The 26,365-nt window shown below is 42.4% G+C and overlaps 1 protein-coding gene across 8 annotated transcripts in view; it reads right to left on the minus strand.

Annotated features, from left to right (window-relative positions):
- FOXP2 (forkhead box P2) overlaps nucleotides 1-21,712 on the minus strand; it is a 442,171-nt gene extending 420,459 nt beyond the window's left edge. For 5 of the 8 annotated variants that reach the window (XM_064507614.1, XM_064507609.1, XM_064507603.1 and 2 more), the window contains exon 1: nucleotides 21,041-21,711. The gene's annotated coding sequence lies outside the window, so the exon portion shown is untranslated. Of the gene's footprint in view, nucleotides 1-19,639; nucleotides 19,978-21,040 lie in introns of those variants that run through there. The other 3 variants (XM_064507585.1, XM_064507618.1, XM_064507574.1) reach the window with 2 other exon arrangements.
- Nucleotides 21,713-26,365: the final 4,653 nt, after the last annotated feature.

Below are 26,365 nucleotides of genomic sequence, written 5' to 3' on the forward strand. Positions count from 1 at the left end.
AGCTGCAGGCTCTTCATTTAAGTTTTCTTTGTAACACAATGGCAGTCTGCTAGTGGCAGTTCCAGAAACAAAAACAGAAGAGAAAGAAAATAAACCTCTGAGAAAAATAATCAATAAACTTAAAAAACCTAATTGCAATGCTGTTAATCTGTCACTGGCAAAGCTGATATACTAGCAAGTTTACAGCTCATGCATTCCAGGCTACAACAAAATTATGTATGTATAAAATGTTCAAAATAGAATATAAAAAGTCTAAAATTTTTAAGACTTCATGCTGATCCTTCAGTCTGGCAAATGTTTGTAAAAAGAAAAAAAAGACAGTGTTAAGTAAACATTTCAGTCCTCAACCTTCTTTATATGCCTTTGAACCTTTGCTTTCATGTGCAATACCTGACAGCCCACTGAGAATAAATGCTGAAAGCCCCAAAGATGGGTAAAACAGAATTTCTGACTCAGGAAATAAAGATCAGCTGAATATGATTCCCATACGGCAAACCAGATCAATGGAAAGCAAGACCAAAATTTACAATATCTATACTGTACAGTACAACATGGAGGTTGTCTTTTATTGCTGGCAGCAAAACTCCCAGTGGCCAAGAATAAAAGCAGACACAAAGATTATACATCCACTAATGGTGAACTATAAAAATATACACTGGTAGATTTCAGAGTAAAAAAAGGAAAAAGGGAAAATTTCAAGCCTTTATTTAGTGTTATAGAATACCAATCAGCAATTAGAGCAACCAACTTTCATCACAAAATGCAGGATTATTAATATAAAGGCATGTTTTCAAAGCCAAGGGGGAAAAAAATCAGCAGATTGGAATACCTGATATGAAAAGAAACATTCTTTGCTGTAAAGCTCCAACAGCTTCAAGGCTACTTTTGTGATAGCATGTGTGGCTGAATGCGAGAGAATGTATAACAATATTACTACTCTTATTTCAAGATTTCCTGAAAAACCTCAGGTTGTGCTCATAAAGACTTTCTTAAAAAGCAATGATAAATCTGATGAACAATTTTTAGAACTCGGAAGAAGGACAATTGGAAGGGGGGAGATAATCCAGCAATCCTGAACCACTCAAACAGCACAGCAACACTCTGCTTTCTGTTCACAAGGTTCCTCTGTCGGGAATCCCAATGCAGTGCACCTAGCCATCTCTGATGGTGTCTCAGAGGGTACATGCAGTAAGAAGGCTGCAAGTAAAGCAAAAAAGCTGAACTTTACAGATACTTCTAATATAGTCCAGATGGAAATACACTGAAGGGTATTTCTTAAAAGAGTATTTTCTTTAAAGAATATAACTGCCAATTTATTTAGTAAATGTACAACTGACTGAATTAAAAAGACACAGAATCACTCCTGAATTTCTGTAAGACATTTGTTCCATTCTAGCAGCAAAGTCTCAATAAAATAAAACAGTGAAATCACATAGTGACTCAATCCTACTTCACATTATGCTACACCATCCTTTTGCATTAAAAAGAAAAGATGATGGCCACAGAAGCACAGAACCCCTGGGGTTCCTAGGCACAGAACTGGCCCAGAAGGCTCTTCTTGGATGTTCCCAGAGAGATGAGGTTGGAGGTCAAAAACTAGGAACCTCATAGCAATGTTGTCACCTTGATCCCACTTGATTTATAAATAAGTGAAATACCTTGAAACTCTACACAGAGAGGTATGATTTGCTTGAGCATTTCCAAAATAGTTTTCCAATAGGTGGAAATATACACAATATACATGCCATACATAGTTTACATGACAGAGATTCTACCAGCATCCAATTTGGATGATCTTCATAAACCACTCCTGGTTTCACAACTGGGGAACAATGCAGTTCGGTCAATTCAGGCTCCTAAAACACACATACTTAAACGTGTATTAATACTCGCTTTCCATGGTACTTTGTCAACAGTGTGACACACTTTCAGCATAACCTTAGATTGTAAATGCTGCCACTGAAAAGCAATATGGAAAAAGCGAGGAACAATAGTATTCAAAAAGCTTTCTGAAAGATCTTCTTCCACAAGAGAACTGATAAAGGGGGAGCTCATACAAATTCTGGAACCCACAAACCCACTACTCACTTGGAGAAGGTAATTTTACCCCATCACTAAAGTCATACCACTGCTAAGATTGAGCTGTGAGCCAGATCAAAATTCTGTACAGTTACAAGATACAGAGCGAATAATCTCTTCTACATGGCTAATATGCCCTCCCTCTTACCTCCTTTCTTGGGCAATATTACCATCATTTTGGCAAATAATATGTGCATCATCTTTGACTTATGCAACTCTCTCAGTCCTCAGAACAAGCATCTAGGTCCTGTAGGTTCACACATTTACAAAAGATTTACCTGTAACTGGTGTAGTATCTTTACAAACACCCTCTTTAAAGTATGGCTCTCCTCTCAACCCATACAGCGAATACTCTCATGAACGTGCTTATTTCACATCTTGTTCCTATCTTTTGTTCTAGTCTTGACAAATGTAATCTTGCTCCTCTGACATAAATCCAGTATCCCATTATACATTAATCACTTATCTTCCATGTCAAAGCCTACCTATCATCTCTCATTCCATGTTTAGAGGTAAACTTCCTTCTTCTTTAGGCCCAGGCTGCCAGCTTCCATCATCTATGTGTTATTTTTTCAATTAAGTGTCTTCAGACTTTTTATCCAGGCTGACACCCCACACATCTGTGAACATCCACAAGACTAACTGATTAACCTCTTTCAAACTGCTTTGGCAGGAGACCTACAGAAAACTTGAAAACAGATTATTTGCTGATGTGCTGTGATTCCTTGTTTTCTTGTGTTCTCCTGTCTATTTCCACCTGTTGTCTCCACCCATATATTTAAATTATCATATTTCTGGGCTGGTGCTCATGGTTGTTCTGTGTTTGTGTAGCATCTCGCTGTGGAGTCCCAGTCCCTGTCTGGTACTCTAAAACACTGTCAAAGTACAAATATGGAATTAATGAATATTGATATGCCAATAAGCACACTATGCACCCTCCCGTTTCTTTCAAAAGAAAAAACAGAGAGGTCAAACCAACATTAATACATTTCCTGCTTATAAGGTACTGCTGACATAATTCCTTCACCAAATTTCAAAATGTGATAGAAAAGCCTTTAAATTACAGTTTAAATTTTCCTAGTGAAATCTACATTTCAGGCCTTGGTAATTTGTTCTTGTGAGTAACTACTCTTAGCATTAAGAACTGCTCTACTCCTAATGGACTTTGTTACGGCTTTAAAAGATAAACTGAAAATCCTCTATCATCAAGTTTCTCCTCCCCATATAGCCTTCTTTTCCATATTGTTATTTTCAGGGACCGTGCAAAAAGAACATCTATGCCAAAAAAAAAAAGAAGCAATTTAGTCAGAAACATCTAACCTCGTTACTCCTACGTAAGATTTATTTTATACACCCAAGGATATAAAGTCCCACAGAATGTCCACATTCATTTGACTAGCCAGCTTAAATGCTCACACTTTTTTCAGAGTCACAACTATCCTCTCTGGTTAGAGATCACAATGCTGAAAGTAAAGCCTATAATGTCATCTCTAGATGTATTCCCTTACAGTTTTTGTTGTAATGAGATATTTTATTTGGTCAGGGCTCATATGCTAGTCACATTGCTCAGTATCACTTCTTATCTTCTTAATTACTTACTTGTTTTGCATTGAATCAGTTGACATATTACTCCCCACTTTTTAAAATTTTTCATCAGCTTTATACTTCACATTCACAGAACTAGCAAGTTAACTAACACTCATGATACCTTCAAGTTATCAAAAAATAAAAAGGAATCCTCACTTCTCATTATTCTGTATTATTTTCTTAAAATTTTAAAGCCATTTTTCCTAAAACTAAAATTGTTGGAGGAAATAAAGCAGCACCATTCACCAAAAACAAGACACAAAATGAGAAAAGCTTTATCATGTAATACATTACTATAAGAAATAATTAGTTTGAACTCTCATTTATGAATCTAATCTTCAAAGATTTTCAATATCTAAAAACACAGTAGATCCTTCTCTCACATTTTTATCCCTGTGGCATAACCATCAAAAAAGGCAAATCAAAGCCATACCTCTAAACTGTAAACTGACTTAATTCTCCACCCCTCTTACCCTTTCACAAGCACAACACTGTTCCTACCAACCCAGCTTTCTGCACAGCATTCAAGATCAGCACAGCGCCAGCGTCTCCTCTGACGAGCCCTGGCTGCGGAGGATGAAGCCCTGCAAACCGCAGAACACCCATGTACAAAGGGGTAATGGCCCGATTCTGCGACACGCACTTCGGCACATTTTTACACAACCTATTACTTATATTAGTATCAGCAAACAAGCCAAAGCAGCTGTGCTCTGCAAGAAGTTTTAGAAAGGTATAATGGAGTTAACCAAAGGGCATTATTAGTAATGACCGAAGGAAAATGGGGGAAGAGATAATAAACACAGGCTACTATTACCTGTTTCAAGCATAAGATTAATTTTCTACTGTATCCCTAAGCAAATTACTTGAATCTCTAGCTGTACAGATATCAGGTTCCACTTTAACTTTTTCCTGATATATCTGACATTTCAGCTGACACAAAGCAGTTTCTGTCCTACAATGATTCCAGAAAAAATGTGATGGTTCCTTGCACTACCACTGTATTTTATGCAGCTCCTTCACCTCGTAGTATGCCTCTAGTTAGGTAACGTTTTAGGATCCTCCTTCCTTGAAGAAATCTTTTTTTAGAATCACCCACTTCATTATTAGGATCAACTTTAAGTAAGTGTAAGAGAAAAGAAAACTGAAAAAGTACAAGCAAGTAAAAACAAACATAAAAATTTCAGAACCACACTCTTGAAAAGCTGCAGTGCTCTTGAAAACTTCCAGCAGCAAAGATTAGAATGGATACCAGCACAAAAAGGTTTCTTTCTCCCACATTTTCGCTTCCAGCACTGAGTATTTCACAGCCTGCTTCAGGGGCATGCTTGCTTAGCCCTGCAGCCCTGAGGAGCTGCTGTCAGCACACCGGGCACCGTCAGCCCTACCAAGATTTTGTTCCCAGCCATCCAGGAGCACTAGGGCCCTAATACTCTCTGTTTTCATGAGCTAGAGATTTTTACAGCTGAGCATGAGATGAGTTAATGCACTCCGGAGAGCTAGAAAGCAAGTTAAGCTGTCTGCATAGATATAACCTTTGTATATGTTGACAGTTCTACAGTGAAGAAAATTCACTGTAATCCCAGAAGTTTGAGGGCCACGTTTGGCTCCTTAAAAAATGGGGAAGAGCACAAATTTCCCTCCCCTCTTCACCCTTTCATTTCAACAGGATTATATTTCTTTTTCTTTTTTTATTTCAAGACATTTTCAGTCTTGCATGTCTTAGGATTTCACAACTCTCTTGCCTGTCCATTACGTATGTATGTGAAAATTTGTATACTGCCAACTTCAGCAGGTGAATGACGTGTTTTCCTTTATGTGGACAAACTCACACGGAGACAGAACATACACCTTTTCAGTCAACTACATAACCATTTCTAAGACAGCAGAGGAGTGTGAGGCACTAGGATTCTGAGTTTCTATTCCTAAGAGTAGAGCACAGTCAAATAAGATCAACTGTAAAAACATCTTCCTTTGCATCATCTGCAAGATGACTAAATTCCACTCTGTTAATGAAAATTACGCTACTTGGGCCAAGTTAACCAAGTCAGTTATCATTAAGAGAGTAAACCTGTGCAGTGAGGATCACACTGCGTTATTGTGACTTACTTCAGCATTCAATTTGGTATGTGTTTTCTGAAAGGCCATGTGGTAAAGCCAAAGATGAGCCATTGGTCTCCTGGCTAAATACCTGAACCATACTTTTAACTCTGTAGGAAGTGACTATAGCACCAACAGTCATCTATCCATTTTACAGGTAAGATAACTGAGTGATCTCCATTAAAGAAGCAGTACTGAGCCTTAACAGTAATCACCATGAAAGGCATAGGCATTTTAACAATACTCAGTGCAAGATATGGGCCTATTATTCTCGTTTCTATCTAAATCTGCCTTAAATTAAAAGATACTTGAAGGTAAAACAGGATGTTCACTTTCTCTTTCTAAATAAATAAGATCACACAAACACAAGAGCTTTCACAACAGAGTCTATAGCAGGTGCAGAAATCATGTTTCATGAAATAAATTTCCACTACTTAGTATTCATTTCAGTTTGCAGTGGTTTGTTATTGTTTTGAATCTTATTTATTTGTTTATTAAAATACTTAAGTTATTAGCAGTCAAATTTAACATCCCATACAAACATACAACCGTCAATGGAAGATTAGACTAAAAAAATACAATAGCCTGAACGAGATTATACTGAACTGCAAACAAAAGTGGCAAAAGCAATTAATCAACCTTAAGAGAGCAAAAGCTCTAGATCAACAACAGGGCTTAAAACAAATCAAAACTTTGCCAATGATTACAAAAATGGTCTATTTTATTTCAAGCACTGGTTTTTTAAGAAAGGTTTCAAATCGTTTAAATTGCAATCCAGAGACAGAAACATCACTTACGTAGTTATTCAACACATTCAAGCTGCTAGTATTCTTTTTACTTCTTCCCACTTAAAACAAAAATGCAGGTCTTAAATGAAGTCTACAGTGCTGGAAGAAGCAAAGTCCTCGATGTTAGACTCCAATAATCAAATGGGGCAAGTCAAACGACAACATTTTAGAACAACCTGATTTGCAGTACTGCTAATAGTTAGGGTTGGGTTTTTTTTACTTTTGTAAGGTTCACTAAAACTGTATCAAGTACTTCAGATTTTCCAAGTGTTAACCAAAAAGCAGAATTTTTACCGTGTGCAGAACATGTTTTGTGAGAGAGGGTTGGTAGAACAGGAAGCAGTTTGGGTACAATCAATCATTAGGTGTTTTATGCAGGCCTCATTACAAGACATACACACAAGTGAAGTAAACTTAACTTACAGAATTTCTTTCAAAGCATTAGAAAATTCCAATATGAAGGAGGAACACTTCACTTTCTCCCAAATCCTCTATGACAAACTGAACAGTAGCAACTATTGCAGCTGTACTCAAAATGTATAGAATGCTTTGCAACCAGGAAATCTAATTAACACACTTCAGCAATAATATGCACTTCACCTTCCAACTCACACATCCACATTAATCTGTATGTACACTGTAAGAGACACCAAGACAGCTCCACGATAGCACGCTTTAAGAAAAAACATTCCCATTCTCATCATTCTTTAATTCAAGCAAACAGAAGATTTGGGGGCTAATTCAACAACAACTGTTTTCCAAATAAACATAATCGCTCATTTTTTAAACTCAGTTTTCTCTTGACTGGATGAGCACAGCACTTTCACCTTGAAATAAAATCCAAAATAGTAACACAGGAAAAGAAAGAAGAGGTTTAATTGGCGCCTACTTTTGACACTACACATCAGGCAAGAACGGAGCTATCAAGTCTACTTAAGATGTTCTAAACTGCAGCAAAGCCCAGAGAAGCTCTTCCGTTCTGTTGGCTTGATGTCATTTCAGCTTATCTACAAGGATTTTTAATTCTAGGGAAGAGTGGTTGGCCAAAAGAAGCATTAAAGTCTGCCATTGTAAGATCACTCTCCATTAGCTTTTCACCCATCATTTTCGTTCACATTCTTTATTTCCTAATCATCTTACTTCACTGAGGTGTCCTGCTTGAAATGAGGAGCGCACCCTATGACAAATGCTGTAGCTGTGCAGGCACCAGCAACCAGTCTTACATATAGACAGGGAAGTTTGCATCCCAAACTTGTGGTCTGCAGCATATGATCTGTACTTCTCAGTTCAAGAAGTAAATCAAACTGCCTCCTACCAAGGGCTGGAAGACCCAAGAAAAGCCTCAAGGTGGCCACGGATGACACAAAGGTTCTTGAGCACGTTCAGAAGCGATCCCGTCTGCCCTAGGGGGTACCTATGCTCCACTTTCGGGGAAGGGAAAGGAAGTGTCAACATTTTTGAAGGGTTTAGTCTGTTCTATCCATTCCCAACACTGAGAGACAAATGAAAGATATCAACTGAGCTAAGTCAAAAAAAGTCTGGAGGGAGATAACAGACGTCTTTTCTAGAGCTCACAGTATCTACCCACAGAGCAGAAAACTTGTGCTGTGGCCTCTCCTCGGTCTGGGAAGAGTGAAACCCACCTTACACTTATTCCAGAGAAGTCCCTTAACTAGCAGCCTGTGGGACACGCTAGGGAAGAAGCTTTTGGTTGCTCCTCTGGTTGAGGCTGGGCCACAGCAAGACGCTCATTAGGGACACACAAGCTCAGAGGACAGGGACATATTCAGGCTATTCAATAAACTATATAAAACAGCACTGAAGAAAAGGGACAGAATCCAGGACCTCTGACCAACACAAAACTCTTCCAATTATGGTATTATTTTTCTTGTTCATCTCCATCATGATTCAAGCCCATTCTAGAGCTCAGAGGATTATAGCACAATTATCCTTTGATAGTATTAAGCAAATTAACAGCAAACAGTGCTCTAGATGAGGAATACCCTGGACAAAGAAACACGTACCCAGGATAGCACTTATACTATCACCTAAATCAGAATATATTTTCACATATATTTCTATTTGTAAGAGCTCTCATTAAAAGTGTAAACTGAACACTTTCCTTATACAGTTAAATTACCCTTTTTTAAAAAAATACTTGGAGATATCTAACTTCTCTTAGAAAATATTTCTGCACACAAATAATACAAGAGAAAAACACACTGTCTTCTGAGATGATGATAAAATTTGTCTAGATCAACCAAAAAGACATATTTGAGCAACACTGCAAGACAACCAAAAGAAATAGGTTTAGCTAATTTTTCTCACTTGGGGAGTATCTCTCTCAGTGGGTTGTTATCTTCTTAATTTTTCTTCTGTGTAAATGTCAGGGCCATCACAAGCCAGCACTGAATCCAAGCAGTCAGTAAAAAACATAATAATCTCTGAACATGATAAGCAATGTAAAAATCTGTTTGTGCTATCCTTTATCCAAACAGTCTTAACTTATACTGAGGAAATATCTCCAGTCCACACCCAAGATTTTCCCTTCAGAGAATCTAACTCAGTTCAAGCAGTTACTATGCCTCGATTATGACTAACATCTCACTCTCCAAAGTCTTTCAGCAACTGAATGGGAAGTGGTAGATAGATTAAATTAGAAGATCAGAGTTTACAGTCATTGAGCTTCAGAAAGCAATTTACGGCCATTCACTACTTAATTATCTCAACACCTTATAACCATTAATGAATTTATCTTTACTGCATTGAGATTAAGCAACTCTCCTGAAGTTCCACAAGAAGTCCACATCTGAGCCAAGAACTGTATTTATAAATTTTAGGATAGCACTTTTGTCTACACCATCATCTTTCTTCACAATGTTAGAAGCAGTTGCTTTCAATCGCATGAGCTGTGACTGCTGCCCCCCACCATCTGCTTAAGATAAAAACTAATGTTTACTTCTCTTTCAGGCATTCTTGCCCACTACATCCCTACCACCGTGCTCAACTTTAAAACGCCTTTTTTTTCCAGATATAGGCTGATAGTCTGACACATGCAAAACCTGCTCCCTGACTCCAACCCACAATGCCCCCTCGAGGCAAACAGGAACGGAAATGAAGAAGTTTAAAAAAAAAAAAAAAAAAAAAAAAAGCTGAACAGTGGGGAAAGAAGTGGGAAAAGAGCTTTCTGAATTCACCGGGAGGAAAAAAAGCAAAAACAAAGCAAAACCCAGGAAGACTGTCCATACTTAGGACATTCATCGTATCCTTCTCTGGGCTGGGATCACTGCCCAAGCAGTTCGGGTTTTCTTCCCGACCTCTCTTCTGGTATAAAACTTCATCACCTTCACTCCTGTTTAGAGTGGTTTCAAGGAGGCTGCAGGAAGGAAAGTTCTGAAATCTTTTTCATGTACTCCAAATTCTACACATATACTTAGATATCTGCTAAAAGAACTAGAAGAATTATTTCATTGTTAATTTACAACTCTGAGCAAACCTGTACCTTTTCAAGGCAAAGACAAACTAATATCTGTAGATATAAGCAAGAAGTACCAGTATTTGCCATTTTGAAAAATTTCTCTTTAAATCTATTATAATGTAGTGATCTCTAGAGATCTCCAAAAGACATGGCCCATGTCTGCTTGTCAAGAGCTCAACAAGAAAGGAAAGATTATTGGGAGGCTTTCAACATTGTGGCTCAAATCTCCATCTCAGGTTGCTCTACTTGAAATACAGAGAAAGAACGAACTGTGATTTATCAGTTGTATCTGCTACCCTTTGTGTATTTTTGTATACATCAAAAGTAGAAAAACGTTCTGGAGGCAATAATTTTCATTAGGTCATTAATTACCAGTAAGAAAGATACTGGAGAACAAAACACATCTTCTCAACATACTGTACCATCTTCCTTCAATAGGCACACACAAAACACAGAGAGAACAAATTACATTCAGATGATACTAGAAATAATGTTCAGGATTTTAATATTACTCTCCTTGCTACAACTATATAAAACTCTCTGCATAAAGGTTACCTCTAACACGTCTTCCAACTCTTAAACACATTAAAAAACCCTCTTATTACAATGTACATTAAACCACACACAAGAAAAGGTTAGCTCCCAATAATAACCTTATAAAGAAAGTACAGTATCAGTTAAATGGATTTTAAGTAAGGGTCCAAGATCATATTAGGCAGCAATTATAAGCTACAAATTGTATTTCATATCCTCAGCAAGAGTTAGCACGAGTCTTGCAGAGCCAAATCTCCACTACAGAGCAACACCCCCTGATATGTTTTAAATGCCACAAGCAGCTGAGCTCTGACGGGTTACTGCCAGTGCTAAAGCCAGTCTTGAAGAGTTGACTGGGTACCACCTAGTGACCATAGATCTAAGCACGTCAGTCACCAGGAAATATACCATACTCTGAGTACTCAGTACCGTACTCTTAGTGAAGGCCAGGAGTGATAGATCCAGTTCCTCAGCTGCTGCAGAGCCTTCTCCAGCAGCAGCAGTGCAAAACATCAACTTCGCTGTCCCTATAGGGATCTGAGCAGTAAAGGTGACGCTGGACAGTGACTCATTATTTCCATCTGTCAAATAAAAGTGAAGGTATTAAGAGTGTTTCTTCCAAATACTACATCCTGACAAAAGGACCCTCGAAGCGTCTGAAGTAAGAAGAAACCAAAATAAATGAACAAAGAGCTCATCCCAACCAGAAGGCCTCAGGGAAGGAGCAATCTCTTAGCATAGCACCTCAGTTTTGGGAAGCAATGGTGTCTGCAGCCTGACCCAAAGCGCCACATATGGACTCTAAGAGCAACTGCTGCAAGCCTCTGCACCCCCCACCTTGACTCATCTCCCTCCTTCTCCAACCCATAGCAAAGCTGGGGAACCTAGAGGATAAACTTGGCCTGCCTGGGAAACTACCCACTTAAGGAGGTCTCTGAAAGGAGCAGCTTATCCCAACCTTGCTGAGTAAGGCTCCAGTCTTGTTTTCTTTTGCTACCGAAACATTCCAGGGCTGTGTCAGTTTGGATTGCAACATAAATATTGTGCAACTGCAGGCTAGTTAGTTCCAATTACGGTAATACTGCAGGTGACAATGTGAAAGATATTTTTCACAGTCTGTGGTAACATTCTGCTTCCAGTCAGCTATGACTTAGATCAAGAGAAATTCGGTTGAAGAAAGTTTTGTTTACAACTGAGTTTGGAGAAAAACTGCATGCATAACAGGGACTTGAAAAAAATGCTATCTTCCCTATTCTGGTAATACTTCAGTTGGTAACAACACAGACCTAAACGGCAGTCATTAGGTATGGAAATATATTTGTAATACTATACTTAACTGATACATAAGAATAATTTCAGGTTTTGACCTAAGTACTATTGATTCACAAAATGCACAGGCACCTATGTATAAATAAGGCTAATAGTTTAAGACTTAAAATTTAATTTTAGTTACTGGAGACATTTACTGAATAATAAGTTAAAGTAACACCCCAGTATGTCCAGAATAAGAGGTTCCATTTTTACACATAAATAATATAATTGTGTTCTTCTATTGAGTCACAACACACAGTGATTTAAAACGCTAGTGCCCAATCTGCAACTCAGAAGAACCAGTCGAGCAGCATATAGTTTGCCCCATCCACCAATTTTCTCGGACCTTACAATAGCTCTCCTGTCAGCTGAACAGCACATAACGAGGCAGGGAAGAGGGTTTCAAGAAATGACAGCAAGGTGGTATCACCAAACACTCTGTCCCACAACCTGCTCCTTCTCTGGTCTGGAAAAGCCTCTGAGAATGAAGGTGCCTTGGAGAGGATGAATGAATTGTCCTGCCAGTCTGACCTGCCTGAAGCCATACCCTTTCTAAAGGAATATGCAGGGAATTACTTGTGTTCATCCACTATACGTTACACATAAAGCAAGCCCAAAGCTTCTGGGAAGTGCTAGACTTACTGCGTGTGTGTAGCAACACCAACCACACAGCATGAGACACCCTCCAGCCACAGCACAAGATGTATCAGGCTTGGCTGAAAAAGCTGGACACCATTGATTGAAAACAATTATATAGGGTTTTTTTTTTTTTTTGACTGTCTTTCTCAAATGTCTTTGAATCCTTACCAATGATGTACCTGACTGCTGTACTTTTTAAAATTCATTTACTGAATAAATGGAAGTAAACCCTTGAAAGTATTTAAAAATTATGAAAAAGTCACTTTGAATGTATGTTTTCCATTTGAGTGGCAAGATTTTGGAAGGACAGTTCTTTTCACCAAAATCCTTCAAAGACATTTTTTAAATTGTAAAAATCACCCTTCAGCATAACCAGTTTCTGCAGAGGATAATCTCACTGCTCAAGTACATTAGCTATTTTAGAAAAGGACTGAATGTGTTTGTCTTTACTGACTGCACTCTTCTTTAGGATGCACTGTGTCCCACAATCTGAGATTCAACAAATCCACTCAATACCTGCCAATGTTGAAGCCTGTCGCTTCCTTCCTGGAAAGCTGCTGACGGGCACAGGTGCCCTGTGCTGCAGTACAGTCCCTCATGCCAACCCAGATGCAGGCACGTGCCCTTCCCAAAGCTGCATGGCTCCAAAGCCACACAAAGGACATCTGAACAGCAATGTTTCCCCACTTCACAGCGTCCTACAAGTATACACAAATAACAAATGTTCTGATAATTCTACTATTCTCCAAGCTTTTCTGTGATCACTTCAAGGCACGATCCAGCTCCCTGATACAAAAAAAAAAAAAAAAAATCCTCAACAAACAGTTTTAAAAGCTTGCTATAAAAAAACTTTTTAAGATACGAATTTCTGCTTGCTTAGATGCACTTCATGCCTTTTTGTGGCCAATAATGAACAGAGAAACCCAGGACAGGTTGGTTACCATTTCCAATGTTAAACACATCCTTAAATATTTTAGAAGATGCCAGTCACCTAAAACAGAATTAAACAACAAATATCTCTAAACTAATTTCTCCTACTATAAGCTTAATTCCTTTTATTAAGCAGAAGGATGTGCAAGGATTTATGACACTTCCTGTGAAACTTCTTCCATATATTCAACATAGTTATCTTGTGAATTACTGACCATACATGTTCTTCAATGAATGCTGACAGTTACTGTGTACTGAGAACAATTTACAGGCATCATCACAACATTAAAAGTCATTTAAATGCATTCAAGACTGGTAACAAATGATTCTGAATGAATTTCTGGGTGAAAGCATTTCATGATCTTTAGCAAAGCAACATCCTAATATTTTCACAGTTTTAGCACCCATATATTCCACTAATTGATTATCAATTGAAAAATGATTTTTACCACGCACCTAGGAGTCCTCAGCACCTCTTAATGTCTTCTGCACTGTATATATGACAATAACTTATTCCTTAATGATTTAACTGTTTCTATACAAAGATGAAAACTTATTCTTACTGTTATTAAGAACGTAACAGTTCATCAGTTATGCACATCTCTGCAGTCTGTGCACACCTGACTGCATTAGGTTTTGGTGTTTTCATTTTTAGGTCACACGAATACTGTAAGTACTGTAATGAAACCACAATCCTTTCTGTGTTCTCTCACAGAGTAGTGCCTTGAATCATAAATATTTCAATTATTGTTTTAGACTCTAAAAGATAGTAGCCTCTTGTCTTCTATACACTTTTCTCTGCCTTCAAAAGAACTCTGCCCCTCTTCTGCCACACCAAAGTGACATTTAGATATGCACTAAAAATCAACTCTCACTACAGCAACTAATAAATAACTTTCAAAAGACACACATTGTAATTAATGAAATCTAAATATTTAAAACACTAGCTGACAGAAGCCAAAGTCCAAATTGTGGCCAGAGTAAAATGGCATGACTCCTGTGAAGTAAACAGAATTGTGCCTGCCTGCTTGCATAATACAAAATATTAATTATTTCTTCCCTTACATAAAGTTATGGGTAAAAATTCATTTCATATACTGGGTATCAGATAAAAAAAACTATGACTTTTTTCTTCTGCAAATCTCAATTCTTATTTTCTGATCAGCTTCCCCCCTCCCCCGTGCAAATCTGTGCATTCTAGGGCTTCTGCCCAATCACGTTCCCTCTGGCCTCTTTCCACGATGCTCCCTAACTCTTCTTTGTTTTTGTATTGCCACTTTCTTTTCCAAAGCCCTTAGTGGCTTCCCACGCCTAACCCTTAAAATTTCCTCTACATTACTTGTAAGTGGTAAAACTTGACAGTTTTTGATCTAATTTCCAAGCAATAAATGTCAACTACAAGTTTTATTACACATGTACTATCTGCAGCTTTTCTTTTACTAGGTGGGTTACAATTCCAGAAGAACAATGTGCCTTCTAAATATTAAGAGCTACAAAAAGAAAAACCAACAAAATAATTGAGACTAACTTTTTTACAGCAAGACTTAGCACTGACTGAATGGCAAAATTTAAATGGTTTATTGGCTTATTCTCCTTTTAAATTATTTTAAGCCATTCTTGGGCAAATTCAAAATCAACATCTGATACATACTTAGCATAATACTGTGCTTGAAATAATTCAGTAACTCTGAGATTGTTTCTCTGAATACAAATTTCTTAGTTTGCAGACTGAATTTCCCTGGAAAGACAATTGCCAAAATGACAGTAGTAATATTCATCAAGATCACAGTGTTTTAACATATAGGTGGTCAAGTCCATAACTCATAATTTTAAAATACGTAGCGTGTTGTTTTAGGCTGAAATGAGGAAGCCAGATGATTGAATAACCCACTATTTAGATTTTTTAAAGAGAATTTCTGATCAAAGTTGCAAAATATGCATCATGTTGGAAGAGAACATTAAATTACCTCAGTAGGATTGTGTGTATTCTTTCAACAACAAGTCAGTCTTATAAGGAATATGAATTTTTTTGTAAAATATTAATATTTATCCAAAAAAAAATTTTGCATAGAAAATCCCAACAACTTCCTAGATAAATATAATGATTTATTACCTACCCTCAAAATGTCACTCTTAAAGAAATAGCCAGTTTGGGGCCCAATGGTAAAGAGGAAAGAATATCTCCTACTGGGACAAAATTGGCACAGGCCTATCGTCTTCCACACAACATCCTCGAGGCAAAAGCAAGTTAAATACAACTAAGAGTAGCAATTTACAGAAATACTTGGTTTGATGCAGTTTGCAGCTGTGGTCATCAGAGCACACAGCAGAGGTCCAAAGGACTATTTCACAGAGCAAAGGGTCTGCACTTTGTCTGTGGCCTTGTATCCACGAAGAGACAGGGAAAACTTCTCCAGAGATTCCCCCTTCTGGTATCTGCTCTCTATAGGAAGGAGGGAGAAGACTAAAATACTCAGATAAACAACTGAACTCCACAGGCAGGCCAAAGACTGTCTGTTTGGGGTTTTATGATGGAGGTCTGCGATTACTCCTTCCGGCCTGGAATGGCCATCACATAACAGTTGGGGGGGGACAGGGCAGAAAACATCCCTTCTGCATGATGAATAAAGTTGCTACCTGCCACCTAAACCTACTGCCTTTGTTCCCTTGCCTGACCCTATCAGTTAGGAAGCTATACATAATTTAGCTAGAACCACAGTGAAGACACATCCAAACACACATCAGTACACTTCCAAACTGAGTATGTGCCTAGCGTATAGCTCATGGTATCAGAGGGAATTAGCTCTACCCTCAGGGCGGTAAGCTTGATTAACATACGCATCTAAATACGAAACAAACTGCAGCAAAACCCTTTCCAACTATAGCTGAAGGAAGGAGGACGTATGATTGCTATTGCCTGGAACAAGAAATAACTAACTAAACTGATAAAAGTTAATGTTCTCTTATTCCCTTTCTGAACGACCTCTACAGCTTACTAAAAAGACCTGAAACAGTTAATAGCGTAATACTATGTGCTTAACATTTTGATTTAATTTGCCTTCGAACTGAAAGCATTTATCACAAGAAATTAAACACAATTCTGTACATAATCTGGTATTCCGAGTTCAAATTTTACTTCCTAACATAATCCCAAACTACACTTCTGGTGAACCAATAAACATTGTACTAACTGTTCATTAAAAGATTATTTTCAACTACCTCAGTGATGACAGCATAGACGGGCCATCGCTGGCACTTTTAAATCCAGCTGACACTAAACATTGTCTTGCGCTTAAAATGCAAATCTAGCAAAAATGAAAAAAGGAGAAAAGCCAAAATAGATGCAGATTTTTATCAATGGATAGATGCCTCTTATAATTTAAAGTAAAAATTTTGGAAGATTTAAAAAGTAAGAAGTATCATTAAATTACTCAGAGCCTCAAAAAGAAGAAAAAAGACTATCAGTGTTAAATGATACTTGCGGGACTGCTTTTTGTTTTTATGCTGATCTAGCAGTTTTGAAATTTAATGTTAAAAACTATCCTTGGAAATGCTTACAATAAGACAACTATCTTCATTCTGTTACGGAGTAAATGTGGAAAAAAATCTCCAAAACAAGTAACACTGAAATATAATATTGAAACTTTAAGATTATCCGAGATACCTGTAGTTATTACAGATAAACTTTTCTACAATTTCACCTTTTTAATTCAGTTTTTCTGGTGCTAGTAATTTGCACATACAATCAGAAAAGATCTCAAGTCAAAATAAGACAGAACGAGAATCTAAAAGACAATATTCAAGATTTAGTTGAAGGGTATGCTATGGTGGCAGTGAAAAAAAATAGATAAATTTGCATTACAGCTAGAACCACAAGCTGTCACAAAGTTTAAAAAAAAGTCATCACTTTGTGTGTACCAAAAATTAGTATTTTACAGCAAAAGTGATAGCATTTTGGAGTTCCACCATGATTTGCAGTTTTCTCCAGAGAAAATCATTGCATGCCTATTTCTTAGTGACCTACGTCCTAAATCATTTTGTGCTCCTAGAAACAAGTGACCTCTTCATGATCTGACTCAGAGAAACAACATGATGACTCCCATCAAGCATTGTTTTTCCAACCACTATTGGAATTAAATTTCTCCAAAAATAGGATAGAACAAAAGAATACTCACTATTCACGAAATATTAATTAATCACCCTATCAGAAAAAGAAATACCAGCCCTCAAATTTTGATGATGAAAAACAGTGAGGTTAACTGACATTTTCAGTGACACATTACAAAACACTGACACAACATGGATCAGATCTCAGAAGTTTGCTATTGTTTTCAGCCCACTGAATACCTCCTGTGCATGCAAAGCTGAATCAGGTATATTCCTCAGAGTATAAAAGGCTTATTTTATTTCACTTTGATCAGTCCAGAAATCAAAGCTTATGCTACAGCAATTTTTAAAGTATACTGAGTCCAACAAGAACTTTTCTAAAAATAAAGTCCAACAAGAACTTCTCCACCCAAAATACACCATTAATCTTAAAATAATAGTTTTAATGCATTTTATTACAGAAAGCCATTTAAAATTGTATGAGCAACAGATGAATACTTAAAAAAGTCACTTTGAAAATCTAGGAAATGCAGGACCTGACTATTGTACAAACTCTAGTGTAGCTAAAAAATAGTGCTATGCATTTATTAATTAAAATACCCAGGCCTTGATATACTTCTTTTAATCTTCCACACATGGCATGAGCACTAATATGGTTGATCCTTATAGAATCCTTGGTAGTCTTACACGACTCTACACCAAAGAGAAAGCAACAAAACATTTATTTTTTTCCTCCTTCAAAAACACTACACTGAAACAGAGATCTTGTGGCAAAATGTAAGAATCACTGAGGCTAAACGAAAATCAAAGAAATATCCAAATATTAGTACATTTATTTCTGCTCAAGCTTACTGTTAATGTGACTGTTAAATGTTAAAGCTTGCTCTAATAAGGCCTCACATCAAGCAGTAGATTTCCAGTGCTAAATATTAACAAAATAAATTAGAATACCTAATTATGTATCATTTTATGTTACTTAGTGACCTATCAACTGACATACAGGTTATTATATGCATTTTGGAAGTGCTGTATTTAAAACACGCTTTCCTTTCCCTCAACTATTTAGTAATTTACTATTCTGAGTAGTTAAATAAATGATTTAAGTATACAAAAATGCTATGGAACACTACCGTTTTGTAACAACTACATTAAAATAGAAAGTAACTGCAAAATAAAGGGGTTTTCAGAGCTCCATATTTAATATGAACAAATTATTATAGACAGTCAGGAGAAAGCTTAAATTAAAAATAAATACTAATTTGAACACTAAAATCTGTATCTCACTCAAAAGGTTTAGTGTAGCATTAGAGAAACTGATTTAATAATTAATCATATTTTCTTTAGAGTAATATTACTAACAGTAATGTTTTTCCTTAATGGTTTTAAATTACCTAGCACAGGAAAAAAAAAATCAACCTATCAAAATCTCTTAAACTTTGTCTCTAACTTCTTTTTTCCTCCCACAAATTAACATGAGTATACAGACACAGTGTGCAACTTCCCAGTCCCACGTTTGTAACAAAATTTCCAAAGGCCTGATCCAAGCCCATTCAGTCAATGGACTGATTCCCACTGAGGTCAATGGAAAGATTCCGAGTGACTTTAGTGAGTTTCGGACAGGGGCTTTCATGCAGGAAAAAAGAACAAGGGAAATCCTCTTTGGAAGGGGAACTTCTGTGCTTCTCTCTTTAAAAAAAGACATCAACAAGTCAGGGTTCTTAAAAATAGCACCGATTACTAGGTAAAGATTACTGCGCGTTCGTCCATCCGTGGCTCCGAGTAAAGACGATGATACGAAAGTTTAGGGTGGCTACTGCTGAGATTATTTTTCCCCTGAGACTATGCCAGCAGGACGCTTTCTTTCCCAACTATTCCCGCAAGTTTTAAATGCATGTTTTCCTGCCCGCACATACTGTCTGCACACGAGCCAGACTTGCTCCCCCCAGCAGCCCCGTGCTGGGCGCTCACCAGTGCCCACCAGTGCCCTCAACCAGGGGCTGTGTCTAGAAAAGGGCCCACAGCCTCCCGAGCCTGACGGAAGCCTAACTGGGGAAAAGCGAGCAAAAATGCTTAACAGAGTGGTTTTTACCTTTGCCACACTAGCTCGAGTGAGCAGCAAATACCTTCCCGCAGGTTACCGGAGCCGAGGCGCTCCACACGACGCGCAGCCGCCGCGCCGGCTGCGCCGCCGAAAGCTGGGCGAAAAGGCGCCCCGCGATGGGCCCTTGCCCTCCTCTCTGCCCCCGCACGCCCAGCCTGAGGAGCAACCCCGGCACGCCTCTCAGCCGCGAGCTCGCTACTCCTCCCGCTCCTAAAAATCAAACTTTCCAAACTTTCCAAGTCTCGCAGTCCTCCCGAATTTCAAGAGCCAATTTCAGGGAAGGCCCCCCGCGCACCAGCCACGGAGTTGCCTCCGCAACCTCGCAGCTCTAACATCATTATTTATTCATCCTTGGTTTTAGGCTTTTTGTCTTTTTTTTGGGGGGGGTGAAAATGCAGGGGGGGGGGAGATGCTGTTCATCGCGCAGCCAAAACGGCGCGGGGAGGCGCGGGCGGGGCCGCCGGGCCGGGCACCCCCACGCCGCCTGCACCTCCGCGCCCGCGCCCGAGGGGGCGCCCCGCCGCCGCCCCGCGCCCGTCCTGCCGCCGCCGCCGCCGGGGCCCGGCCGCCCCCTCGGCGCCGGCGGCCGCGCAGAGAGGCTGGAAAAGGGGGGGGAAGAGATGCGCGCCTCTACCTCGGGCACGCACAGTGCACACAAAGGAGAAACGTGACACTTTTCTGCACCCAGGCTACCCGCTAGGAAGGAAAAGAAGAAAAAAGGGGGGGAAAAAAATGAGGAGTGCCGAAGACAGGCGAGCCTCCCCTGGAAACTCTCACTTGGAAGTCCGGCCCCGACCCCTCGCTGCCTTCCTCGCACTTCTTTCTCCGTGCGAGGAGGCTACAGGTTGTTTGTTTTTAATTACAAGGAGCGGGCGCCGGGGTGGGGGTGGAAAAGCAGGTTTTTCACCAGCCCTTGGGAGGAAAAGCCGGAGCGGGGTGCGGGGGGTGCGCAGCCCTGCCCCCGAAGAAGGGGGCCATGCCGAGAAACGAGCGCGTCGCGGCCGGCAGCGACAGGCGCCCCGGGGGAATCAGGGGGGGCGCGAGTGCGCAGCGGGGCGCTGCCAGCGCTCTTCCCCAGCCGCTCCGCCGCGGGCGCGGGGGTCGTCAAACACGGCCGCAACTAGGAGCGGGGCAGAAACTGCCTGGGCTCAGCGAGCGCCCCTTCCCCGCCCGGGCGCCTGCTGCGGCCGCGGCCCGGCAGGAACCTGACACATGTCACACTGGTGCCCGCCGAGCCCGCGGCGGCCGCGGCCAAACTTTCCCGCGGCAGCGGCAAGTCCGTGAGTAGCGGAGGCGGGGAGGGAGGGCGGGAGGGAGCGGGGAGAGCAGCGAGTCAGACCGGGGACCGGGGGGAGGAGGGGACGGGCGGGGGTGGGGGGTGAAACTTACCGGGAGGAGACACTGTGCAGGGCGCCCCGACGAGCTGGCACCGAGAGAAAGGGCGAGCGGAGCCGCGCGCAGCGCCGCGCGCACATGCAAAGTCTCTGCGGGCGGAGCCGCCGCTGCCGCCGCCGCCGGGACGCGGGCAGGAGCGGGCCGGCGGGGGCTGGGCGGCGCGGAAGGGCGGGCGGCGGCGGCGGCCCCTCCGCGGGCGCGGAGCGGCAGCTGGCGCGCGGAGCCTCGCGCCCTCCCGCCGGCTCGCGCTGCCTCTCGCCGGCGCTCGCCCTCCCCCGGCGTGTGGGTCTGCCTGTGTGCGGAGTGTGCCGCCTGTGTGTATGTGTTTTGTTGGGAATGCAAAAAAAAAAAAAGAGAGAAAAAGGAAAAAAAAAGCCGCCGCACACACCGACTCCTTTGGAGGAAGGGGGAGTGAAGAGGGAGCCCTCACATGATCGCAAAGTGGCCTGCACAGAAGTGCTAATAATGCGCGGGGTGGGGGGGCGCAATGAAGGGGGGATTGCAACAAAAAAAAAGTGCGGCGGGACCCGCTCGGCCGTGCACCAGCGCGGCGCGCCCCGCTCCGCGCCTCCCCCGGCCGGCTCCCCGCCGGAGCGGGTGTTGCGAGCCGCTGCAGACGTCAGGTCCACCTGCTATGTAAACAAACCGTCGGGGAAGTTGTTTGCGCTCGTCTGCTCCCCCCTCCCCGCCCCCTCTCCCCTCCCTCCTCCCCTCTCCTCCTGCTCCGTTAGACACAACGAGTTTAGCAGACGGGGAGAAAACAAAGCCGTATGTTGTATTGGCAGTGCCGACTGTCTGCAGCTTGCTGGCAGCCCTCGGAGTGCGGCAGCCCGCGCGCGAAGGCAGCCCCGGGGGTCCCGCGTGGGAGCGGGCAGCCAGGGGCCCCGCGGGGGCCGCCCGCCCCGCCGGGCCCGGCCGCAAACCCCGGCGGCGCGCCGCGGCCCCTGCCCGCGGGCCCCGAAACTTTCTCTGCCTCCGACATGTCGGCGTAAGGTGCAGGAGCCCCCTTCCCCCGCCTCCCCGCGATAGAAACCAGCTGCGAGCTCGCATTTCTGGTGGCAGCGGCGAGCGGGCGGCGGCCGCGCTGACTTCCGCGCCCCGCGCTGCTGCGCGGCCCTGCGCGGGCGGCCCGGCTTCGCGCGGCGCCCGCTCCCCGCCGGCCGGCACCGGGGCTCCTCCGCCGAAGTCATTTTAATTAACGAGCGCACATGTAAAAGGAGGGGGAGGATAATCCCCGTCATAGCCAGAAACGGGAGAAAATGATCCCGTCCTCTCATCCTTCGCCGTTCCCCATCGCGTTTCCCTGTCATTTGGTCACATACATTTAATTCTGCGGAAGGAGTGTCGGATAAACAGCGAAGGTAAATCAGAAAATTAACAAAGTGGAACGTGTTTTTGTTAATTCAGGATCCACCTAATCAAAGCACAATAACCCCGACCTAACGCTTTTCATGTAATTCTGAATTAGAAAGGCTTCTCTGCATTCATTGAAGACCGGAATCAAAAGTGATTGTCACTCAGAATTAACATAAACTGCATTTATTAAAAAAGAAAAGAAAACTTTGCCACCCGGTGTTGGGCAGAAGCGGAGCACCCTCCCGCTGCCGCGCCGCGCCGTCCTTGGGGTCTCTCCGCGAGCCGCTCCGCGGAGGTACCTGCCACCGACGCGGCTGCCCGCGGGAGGCACCGCCCGGGGGGGCCCGCAGCTACCGCCGGGGCGGAGCCGGCGCAGCCCGGGGGGCAGCAGCGGGGCAGCCTCGCCCCGTCCCCCCGCGGCGGCGGCGGCCGGGGCCCGTGCGGAGCTGCGCCCTCGGCCCCGCGGTGCCGCCGGCAGCCAATAGGGTGCGGGCGGGTTCGCGAGGTGAAAGTTCACCGCCAGGGCACGCGCGCCGCCGGCTCGCGGCCGCCGCGAGGGCGCGGGCGGGTGGGTGGTCGCTGAGTGTGTGTGTTTGCTACTTGCAACTCTTCTGTCGTCCCCCCGCCGCCCCGCAGTTGCACGGCACCGATACCCCTCCCCCGGTCGCGGCGTTCCACCGCAGGTCACCGGTAGCCGCGGTGCCGCCGAGCAAAGTTTCCGCGGGCAGCGGCTCTCGGTTGCCGGGCAGGGAACGAAAACTCCCGCGCAGGGCCGCCGCGCCGCTCCCGCCGGCCGGCAAACGAAATCGGGCCCGGCAGGCTGGGGCGGCCGGCGAGGGCGGCCCCGGAGCGCCGCGGGGGCGCAGGTAGCGTGTCCCGCGGGGGGCCGCGGTGCCCCGGCGTCCCGACACCGTTATGGGCGCGAAGCGTGGTGCCGCGCGGCCGCGGGGAGGAGCCCCCGGGGCAAACCGAAACGGCGGCGCGGCGCTGCCTGGCGCCCGGGCAGCCGCCACCGTCCTTGGGCGCCAGGCAGGGCCGGGCCGCTCGCCCGGGACGGCCCCCGGCGCGGCGCAGCGGCCCCGGCCCCTCCGTCGGGCCGGGCGGCCTCCTCGGCGGCGGGCGGTGCGCGCGGCCGCGCTTTGTTCCGGAGAGGTTCAAACTCGCCCCCTGCCAACGGTCACCGCCGGCAGCCTCTGTCTGGCGGCGGGAGCACGCGGGAACAATACGCCGCCCGGCTGTTACGGGGCGTTAGTCGCCTCGCGGGTCTGAAGAAAACAGAGCTTAACAAACAAACACTTTTCTGACTTCAAACACTTTTCTGACTTTTTTTTTCTCCCACAACGATGATTACGGCTTAAAGTATAACTCGGCTTTCTAATGAAAAAGGCTGGTGCGTTTTATTTGTTTACGGGTTGAGATTTCATCTCCGCAACTGTATTATATTTCTCGCTTCAAATAAACCGCTTTGAAACCGTCTTCCCTTAATTAATTTAATGTATTTTTTTTCTGTGCAGCCGGCAGCGTTAGGTGTCTGTCGGATTGCCACTTGCCATTATGGTTGTTTATAAAGGGAACAGGAAAAAAGACTCCTCTTCTAAATAGGCTTGTTCCTTTTGCGTCCCCACGCAGAGCTCCCGAGACAGTTTGGAAAGAGAAGAAAACGCTGTTTTTAACTGAAGTCAAATCGAGGAGACTGTATTACAACATCAAAGTGAATGGAGACGTTACAAAATTGGTGGAGTTACACCACCATCTGTCGTTAAGCTTCGGGACTACAAAAGTTCAGACGTATAATAAATCTTAATGAGAGCTGGTAACTTTTTTCTCTCTCTTTTGCCTAGAAATCTTGCCCCCATCCCAGGATGGGTTTACCGGAGTGGTTCATCCAGCGAGTTTGAGTGAACAGTGGCAGATGCAGGTGCCTTTAGGAAACGTGTCCTCTGCCACTTGCCACAGCTGCTCTCGGTGAGGCCGAGGAATTTATTCTGGCACCTGACGGCCCCGAACAATTGCCTTTCACAACAAACAGGCACCCACGGTTCAAAATACTTCTTTTGGGGCTGAAGAGGCTGTATTCATTAAAAAAAAGTTTAAATTTCAAAATCTGTATCTGGGCTACCAGGTGTAGGGTTCAGTTTATGCCATCGCTTATACTCCTTCTGCTGTGCTGGGTTCTTAAAAGGAATATATAGAAAACATACCTTGAAAAAACATCGGGGAAGAAGCCATAATGTCCTAATCCTACCTCCAATTACTCTTAAAATATCAAGAGTTGTAAACAGATCCTTAGAGCAACTATGAAATGATTTTCTGTTACGAAATCTAAACATGGTGCCTGCTTTGTGAGAGTGTCCACATAAAAGCAAGCTCCCCATCAGACTTCATCTCTTTCTAAATTCTTCAGTTCAAAGGCTTACAGAGTGCCTGTTTGCCATAGTTATCAAAGATTCAGGAAAGAAGACGTGTTTCCTTTAGGTTTTTCTGGGTACTAGTGTTCCTCAAATTTCAGAGACAAATTGCTATGCAAAGTGAGGTAGGAAAGAACATCCAAGCAAGGATACTCAGAGAAGCCTACAATGAAAACGATCAAGCTTATAATTATTTTATCACAGTTCCTATTTTAAGGCATGCAGGAATTAGTAAGTATTGATCTAAATGGGTTTCTGTATGGAGTACTTTAACACTAAAAGTCAACTTCCAGGTTGTTTCTCTTCAGCTATGGAAATTCACAGCTCTTTGCCTGTCTTCAGCCTGACATTTTGCAAGTGCTTACCATCCTTATACTGTAATTAGTGTTAGGCACTTTCAAGTACTGTGGCTACTATTAAGTGAAGATGGCAGTTTAACACACTCTTACAAATCCTGTTTCCTAATCTGATTCCTCATCACAGTGAAACTAAATTTCCTACATCCTACCAGTAGCTGTTGTTATTCAGAATGATGCTTTCTCTTAGCTTGACATGCCAAAAGAGAGAAACTTGTTTCCTCTAAAGCTGTAAATCTACTTTCCTCTAGGAAAAGCTATTTCTTAAACGGGGGAATTATCCTAAAGATGATAAACACTTTGTCTAAATTTCTTTGTCCACCATATTATTTTTATATTATCCTGAAAAAATCTATTTTTTTACCTTCTCCATAATCAACTGAGTTCTTTGAATCAACATTAAAGGCTAAGGTTTCTGAATAGGTGATAAAGGTGTTTAACATCTATCTATCTGACTGAAATAAATCCTGTGACACTTTCTCTGCTTTGAAAAATAGCTAGGCCATTACAACCAGTTATTTACTCAGGAACATTTGATTAAAAAATGTGTCAAAAATTTGCTGACCATTTCAACGTTTGTACTTCCTAAAGTTTTAAATATGTTTTAGAATAATTTCAGTTTTAAATTATTCAGTAGATATTACAGCAGCAACCAAGCTGAAAAAACAAATAATTAGAGTTGCTAGGAAGAAGAGAAACAAACCATGGTGCTCAAAGTTGTCATCGGTCAGTAATTTGCTAGAGTTAGAACGAATGTTCCCGCAAACTGTACTGACCGAAAAGGAGGGATAAAATTATGTTAGTCTTCCCTGTCCAATTTCTATGATACTGTTACCAAAATGACATTATTTGGGGATATAAAAAAAGTTTGTGCAAATCCCAGAATGATTAATGTGCTGGGAAAGGATGGCAGAATTTTTGACACTGTATTTGGCATCTCTATATAAAGATTTGAGCTACAGAATTTTCTGGATTCTTTTCCCACTTTGTGTGGCCAAGTTTTGAGATATATGCCATGCTGACATTTCAGATAAAGGTCCTGGTCCCCAACTGTTAGTTACATATATGAAAGTCTTTTTTCGTGAAAGGTGAGGAAAGTTTTAAGACTGCTAAACCTTTTGATGAGTTTCCAGAGTATAACCTGGGGAGCAGTATCACAAACATACATAAACAAGTAGTTTTACATGTACAGTCCACTG

This window comes from Dromaius novaehollandiae, chromosome 1 (assembly GCF_036370855.1).
Source record: "Dromaius novaehollandiae isolate bDroNov1 chromosome 1, bDroNov1.hap1, whole genome shotgun sequence".
Lineage (NCBI taxonomy): Eukaryota > Metazoa > Chordata > Aves > Casuariiformes > Dromaiidae > Dromaius > Dromaius novaehollandiae.